Source organism: Lolium rigidum, chromosome 1 (genome assembly GCF_022539505.1).
Source record: "Lolium rigidum isolate FL_2022 chromosome 1, APGP_CSIRO_Lrig_0.1, whole genome shotgun sequence".
In the NCBI taxonomy this organism is placed as follows: Eukaryota; Viridiplantae; Streptophyta; class Magnoliopsida; order Poales; family Poaceae; genus Lolium; species Lolium rigidum.
The window spans coordinates 247,966,769-247,973,508 of record NC_061508.1 but is presented as its reverse complement, the minus strand read 5'-3'; the positions used below and the strand labels follow the sequence as shown (position 1 = coordinate 247,973,508).

The 6,740-nt window shown below is 46.4% G+C and overlaps 1 long non-coding RNA gene across 8 annotated transcripts; it reads left to right on the top strand.

The window, feature by feature from the left end:
- Positions 1-1,588: 1,588 nt before the first annotated feature.
- On the top strand, positions 1,589-6,085 carry LOC124683466. Of its 8 annotated transcripts, none has more exons than XR_006996702.1 (9): positions 1,589-1,989; positions 2,076-2,146; positions 2,520-2,717; positions 2,794-2,899; positions 3,050-3,091; positions 3,605-3,691; positions 3,774-4,419; positions 4,774-5,164; positions 5,651-6,085. It is a non-coding gene; the product is annotated as an uncharacterized LOC124683466 (long non-coding RNA). The 8 variants fall into 8 exon arrangements; XR_006996703.1 differs by having other exon boundaries at positions 3,601-3,691; XR_006996698.1 differs by having other exon boundaries at positions 3,050-3,206.
- Positions 6,086-6,740: the final 655 nt, after the last annotated feature.

Sequence of the window (6,740 nt, the reverse complement as noted above, 5' to 3'; positions counted from 1 at the left end):
AGGACCAGGTACATGTCAAGAAAAAATAGTACGTGGGACCATCCCTAGGTAATCTTATACTATACTAAATCTGAACAGCTTCGATTTTTCTTAGATTTTTGATTTTTTTTTGGGATTAATGTGGTGCTAACACGTGGCTCAATCTCCTATGTTATTGTTTTGTGTCCAGTTTTTGGTGCGTCTTGCATTTTCTGTCGGTTCTGTTTGGTCTGATTCTTCCAGTGGTGTTAGTTTTTGTTTTAGGCCTGGGTGTGTGTAGCCTTTTGTTCTTCGTGGTAGGGTCCACAGCCATGTGATGGGCGGTGCGGTGGTCAAACGTGTCACATGCTCCCTCTTCTCACTCATATTCTTCTCTCTCTCTCCAAACCGCCGTGGGAGACGACACATCAACGAGGAGGAGGAGGCTCCGCGAGGTTGCCTCCGACGAGCGCGAGGAGGCACGTCGTGCCGCCGGAGGATCCGCCACGCCGCCGCCCGCGAGCACGACGAGGCGCCGCGCCGCCGGTGACGAGCACGAGGAGCCGCCTCGCGTCTCGGGAGACGCGCCTCTCGGGAGGCTCCGCCATGCCGCCAGAGACGACCGCGACGACGCGAGTCGCCGGCAGCTCCTCCGCCAGACACCGCGGGAGGCTCCGCCACGCTGCCGGCGACGAGCACGACGAGGCGCGCCGCGTCTCGGGAGGTTGCGCCACGCCGCCGCCGCACGACGGTCGCGCCTCGGGAGGTTCTGCCACGCCGCCGCCGAGCAGGAGACGTGTCGCGTCTCGGGAGGCTCCGCCACGCCGCCGGCGACGAGCACGAGGAGGCGCGCTGCGTCTCGGGAGGTTGCGCCACGCCGCCGGCGACGAGCACGACGACGCGAGTCGCCGGCAGCTCCTCCGCCAGACGCCGCGCGAGGCTCCGCCACGCCGGCGGCGACGAGCACGACGAGGCGCGCCGCGTCTCGAGAGGTTGTGCCACGACGCGGGGCGCAGGCGGCATCACACCCACTTTCCCAACCCGGACATGGCATCGCGGCGGCGCGCGTCGAAATGGCCTTCGCGCGACCTCAGGAGGAGTTTGGGGTGGCGGCGACGCATCGGCGTGGAGGCGGGACAACATGGATAGAGGGGTCATGGTGGCGGCGGCGACGTTGGCCGATCTGATCACCGCGCGCCCTGTGGTAGTTTGGGCGGCGGCGTCACGGTCGGCATGGATGCGGGACGACTATCAGGGAACAGCGAGGATGGAGGCGCCCGCGCCGGCCACAGGTCTGGCGGTGACCAGCGGGATTTCCGTCAGCCAAGTAATGCCCCCATCTCATCTCCCCCAGCTATTTTTTTTGGATTTATTCCTGTTGTATTTGTCATTTTGTCCCAGCCGTGCTTCCTCTCTCTTTCTCTCCCAGGACGAGGTGTAGGCGGCCGGGGCGCCCGCGCCGGCCACAGGTCTGGCGGGCTCGGCGGTTGGCCGCACCAGCCGCGCCATGGCCTAGAGCGCCCCTGCAGCCAGCGGAAGACTCAGCGGCGCCCGCCCCCATCGCCTCCTGAGATAAGGACGGCGGGGGTGAGGAGCTCGGGGCTCTCCTCTCCTTCCCGGCGCGGCCGGCGGCACGATGGTGGACCTCAGCGCCCTCCTCTCCTTCTAGAGGCGTTGTGGCTATGGGAAGAGCCGACGCAGCCATCCCGTGGTCCGTCCTTTCTCAAGCTGAGGAGAGGACGTGCGCGTGGGTGCCGGCAGAGCGGCCGGATTGGGGTGGTGACCATGACTCGCTGCAGTGGTTCCGCCTCCTCTCAGCCTAGAGCCTACGCCTGCCTCGCCTTGCCAATCGTGGCTGGCTTCCTCCTCTTCCCTGACGCCGGCCATCGCAGAAGGATGCAACAAGGACGCTCCGGTGCTCTAGAAGGCGGCAGAGCCCGGGGGATGGTGGTGAGGGGCACATGAGAGGATTGAGTTTCAGTTGATGATGGCAAAATTTCTTAACGGACTATTTCTGATAAATTATCTCAGGTATGCTACATTGCATCTCTTATATCCATGGAAAGGATTGTCTTACAAAAATGATTCATAGCAGTGGAACACGTCTATATTTCTAGGAATCTCCTAATGAAAAGGATGGGCCGTTTAATGTTGATTCAGACAAAGACACGACACTGATGGCATGGAGGTACAGCTGAAGCTCAGGATCTTTTGTGCGTGTGTTAGTATAATCAGTGAAAACATATATTGTGCTTAGGTATTACAATGTAATATGCTGTTATTATCGAAGGTACATAATATTGACAGTTTCGATAGTTCATTCTTTCTTGACAAAGATATGTGGATATTTTGGTTCTAGATTCAACCATTTAAGCTATGTGCTCCAGTAGGAAAGCTCCTCAAGATTTCAATTTGATTGTTCTGACTTTACACTTTTCTGTGATATAAAGGCCTGATTCAACCCACTCAATGACTAATTCACTGTTTTACATTTTTCCTATTTCAAGCTTATGTTGAACTGACTCAGAACTGCATATTAATGGTTTGTTTGCCTCTTTCAGTGGTTGCGGCATTGCAGAGACCTATATGCTATTTCAATTGAAAGGGAAACATCAAAACAGTGGTGCAAACCAATGAACCTGCTGTTGGAGACGACAGTACCCACACCATATGAAATCAATGGTCTTCACAAGATCATGGACTGTGACATGTTATTGACAAAAGAAGAGCATGAGACACAGATTGTCTTCCAGATAAAGGTGGCCGCATTTGATGATATTTTCTCCAGTTGGCTGATTCATCTTGATTAACTTGTGTGCTTTTTTGGTAGAGAAGTCTGCGAGTAGTATGCAGATTAATAAAAGTTTCTAAAGACTCAAATATTACATCACCTCTCCACTCCATTGGTGTTGGTTCTCTCAACTTGACGCCTATTTATTTGGTAAAGATTCAGTTTTACTTCTCATCTCTTTGTATGCCATGCCAACGCATTTTTCTTGGTCAATTTATTTATACCATGGAGGAATTGTGGCTTCAGTCAAAGGATATTTTTTTCCCCTGCAATCAAGTGTTTTCTTTCCTTGAAATGCAGGATTTTGATATCCAATGTCCTGCAGCCATGGAGTGTTGTCAGGTATATTTCTATCCATGTTTGTGTGCAAATTTCAGAGTATGTGTGCAACCGAAGAAGACCCCTTCCTCCACTCTGATTTTGAATTGCTTGGTCAAGAGAATAAGAGGAAGACAATGTAATTCTCTGAATGTTTTTCCTGTTCTATCTTTTTGTATACCTGAAGGTTGTCTAATATGATCTGATTTGGGGAATACATACACAATTTCGGTAAATTTACAGTTCTCTGGCTTATCGCCATTTTGAAGCGGTTCATATGTAGGGCTAACAGTACAAGCAATTAAAATGTGAGATCACTATGGATGGAATACTATCCAATCAAACACTATGGTTTTTCTCATGTGGTAAATGCACCTAAAAATCAATTGTGTATGAGGATGCTTACAACATTACTAACAATGATTGTGCTAGCAAAATTACCTGCACAGTGTCATCTTTAGTTTATGCATAGTCATTGTAATCTTTGACCTTTCAGATTTCTTTCTTCCGTAATGTTGACACTCCTTTTTTAGACAGGTATAAATTGCTTATTATGGTGCCGATTGTGGAGATGTTTTGGGTCATCTTGCTGAAGATTCCCTATGAAGGCAGGCTGATATAATGGTAGTAGAATCTTAATATTTGGCTTGATCTGTACTACCAGAGATATCGAGGTTTAATGAACTGTATGTCCTGGATGTTACAGTGGCACATACTTTTGTTTCGGGAGGTAACATTTTCCCAGCTTCTCAAGGTTTATCTCCGGAGAGGCTGGAGGGGGTGATGTGTTCATGGAGTTCAGTAACACAGTAGAATCTGGTTTGCCACATTATTTTTCTCAAGATATTAGGTTTTCAAATGTTGCTTCCCATGGATCTGATAGACATGGTGAGCTAATTTTATGTATCAGTTAGGTCATAAGATGTCCATGAACTTCTTCTATTTTGCCTACTACATAAGGTTTATGTTGTATATAGACCAGCAAACTGGAATAGTGGGCCTATCAATGTTGAATTCACAAGGCCTGAATATGGAGACATATATTTTTACATGAAATAGTTGTTTCTAGAATTTTTTATGTTCCTATTACAGGCTGTTGATGCACACTGTTTTATAACAGGATGATGCTGTGTGCTACTTTGTTGAGTGGTTGATTGCAGAATGGAAGGGCTGGGGTGCCATCACGATGAACAGCGACGAGCTATGAAGAGTATTAGAAGTGGGACTACAGCCATGAGATTCTCTGATGTCTGGAAGAGGCAAGCTAGAGCATTCCATTCCTCTATGGTTAGGAAGCACACCTCGCTGTAGACATCGCCTGACGGCCAAGAAACAAAGGGGGGCTTCAAAAGGTAGAAAACACTCTTACCATGTAATTCAGTTTTGAGTGTGCTTCTTACCCTTACTATGCAATTTAATATACTCTTCTTTCGATAGAAAACATCTACTCAGAGATTTGGATGGTGTATGACTGCCTATGCTAGCATCCACCTTTTAGATTCAATTCATTATGGTCGTCAATAGTTTCCCTGCCCCTGTGCAAAAAAATAAGAAATGAACAGTTCCCCTGTTCTGGGTTTTGAGTTTTTTACAAGCCAATTTTTCTATAACTATTTTTGGGTGGTTTTCTCTATGTGTTACAGGTCTCTCTATGCTTATTTTGCACTCTATCAACCCATCCATATCCTTAATTTTCTTTTTTGCAGGGCTTCCTTTCCGCCTTGGTTTCAGAACTTGTGTTCATGTTATTAGCTATAGAAATGCAACTGTGTTGTGTATGGAAATGGGGTTGCGACAAAGCAGAGCTCATTGCACTGCGCCCTCACATATCCCCATCAGCTACATGGGCCACATCACCTCCTGCGGCAGCCTTGGCGCTCCAGGGCGATTCGAGCAACGCCCGGAGCCATCTCGGGCATCTGTGTGGCGTTGGACGTCGAAAACTCAACGGGAAACGGTGGCCTCAAGCGCGGGTCTGTCTTAAGTCCATGTGCATTCTGTCCCACCGGTGCCCGGCAGCGTCGACGACCATTTTCTCCTTCCACTGTCTTCTTTTCATCGCCCCAGCCAGATGTACTTCCGGCAAGAAGGGTGTAGGTACGTGTCCCTGTTCTAACAGCTGTTCAGAAATTCATCTAATTCTTGCGTGCATTATATGTCTCATCTTAGTTCTAACACATGTTCAGAGATACTGATTTTCAAATTTGGCAGTCCAGTAGTAATCCGTTAGCCATCAAACACATGCATACATTTGTTAATACTGACCGTATACCTACTAAAGACGCATAGGCACTACGTGGCGTAAACCTTATGCAGTATATATAGAGATGTAATGGTACCTACACGATATATTGCCCCTTAGGCTTTGGCCTGCCAAAACACCATAAGGTTCTTTACATCCATGTTTCTTCTTGCATATGTTTTCTGATTTTTTATGTAGATTGTTCTCTTGCAGTGGGAGTCAGCTGTGTTTTGTTCATCTTCCATTTTTTTTTAGCTATTTAGCTATTTTTTAATTTTACTATTCCCGTTAGACTTTGTGAGACTCGAAACTGTTTCTGAATCATTATTGCTTTCATGTAGGATGAAGAATATGATGATGATACTGAGGCTGGACAGGTCAGTGCAATCACTAATGAAACCCTTACTGTTAGTTAGTTCTCCACGAGCATACAAAATGTAAGAAAGCAGGAGAATAACTCAATAGTTAATTCTCCATGAGCACCTCAACTATTTCTCATGTTGCAATCTATTGTCGCTCTTATTTTCTGAACTGGACGCTACTGGATCGTCGCTTCCAGTATAAAACAATCGACAATACATAGTAGCCCTCCAGCGTGTCTGTTGTATTTGTCTTCCACCTGATGTGAGTACATATTTAGATATCTACAGGTAATAATAGCTGAGGTGTATTTTATTTCTACCAGTTAGGACATGTGCTCTTCGCATTGATTTAGCCCGAGTAGGTTTCTTACTCTATTCCAGCTACATCAATAGAGAATACTCTTTTTGATTCTTTATCACACCAGGCACATGGTTCTGTCTTCATTTTACATGCAAGAATACTAAGACGACTGGTAAATTTGCATGATTGCACACACTAATAAGTAAGATAATACCCATAATTCCAATTTGCGGCAAGAATTATAAATATTCATCAGTGCACTATGTGCTGTGGATTTATTCAATGGCATATTGGCAGTGATAGCCCATTCTTTTCCCCTTAATTACGATGTCTAATATCTGACATGTCCAGCATGAGCCGATAAGAAATAAAAGCATGGGATGGCTTCCTGCCTTCATATTCCTCATTTTCATGGCTGCAGACTCAAATTGTTCAAAACTTAACTACATGTGTTGTAACTTTATAAATAAAGTCCTCAAGTAAACAATTTTGTTCACAATGTCTTCTCCTATTGAAACTATGCAACATATTCTAAAAAAAGCCTACCTTTTGTTCTTCAACTTGCAACCACAATGGGCGCGGCGTGCCGCCGCGCCTTTCTTTGCTAGTCTTCTAAATCACGTAACAAGATTGTGATAGAGCATCCAATTGCTAGATTGGTAATATACGTGGAGTTTAGGAAAAAATAGAATCCTTCTCACATACGATTTGTCCTTCAAATACCTAAATCTGTATTATCCGTGTAATCTAAAAAAGTTAGATTCCCTC